At 34.9% G+C, this 484-nt stretch overlaps 1 protein-coding gene across 1 annotated transcript in view; it reads right to left on the bottom strand.

The window, feature by feature from the left end:
* LOC107723577 (nuclear pore membrane glycoprotein 210-like) overlaps nt 1–484 on the bottom strand; it is a 33,013-nt gene that overhangs the window by 19,448 nt on the left and 13,081 nt on the right. The window lies entirely within an intron of this gene.

The raw sequence follows: 484 nt of genomic DNA, 5'->3' as shown, positions 1-484 counted from the left end.
TCGCGCTACCAATGGTGATTTAATCTAAATTAGCTCATATCACATCAAACCGTGCAAATTATTATTATTGTCATACTTTATTCTCAAATTGTTAATGTTAACAACATCAGCATTGCGTGACTATGAGTATAGTGTGTAAGCGAGTAGATTTCAATCTCTGTACAGTCTAATCTCTAATTGTCATACCACTCGAATTTCATATTAAGGAATTCTTTTAACCCAAAAAGCAAATTATGCTCCCTTCTTACTGGTTGTCTTTATAATACAAATCTTGTCTAATCCCAGGCTATCTGTAACCAGAAGCACATTTAAAACTGGAATATAATTTAATTTCCTTCACATGTGTTTCATAAACACATAATCCTTTGTGGATTACAATCCACCATCAAAATGATACATTTACTTATTCTGGCTGCTGTGAGAAAAGGCTATAAACGATTGGCCACCTGCAGGATCCTCACATGCAATAGCCTAGTAGCCGGGA

This window comes from Sinocyclocheilus rhinocerous, unplaced genomic scaffold, assembly GCF_001515625.1.
Source record: "Sinocyclocheilus rhinocerous isolate Xijiao unplaced genomic scaffold, SAMN03320098_v1.1 scaffold241, whole genome shotgun sequence".
In the NCBI taxonomy this organism is placed as follows: domain Eukaryota; kingdom Metazoa; phylum Chordata; class Actinopteri; order Cypriniformes; family Cyprinidae; genus Sinocyclocheilus; species Sinocyclocheilus rhinocerous.
This window is presented reverse-complemented; position numbering and strand designations above follow the sequence as displayed.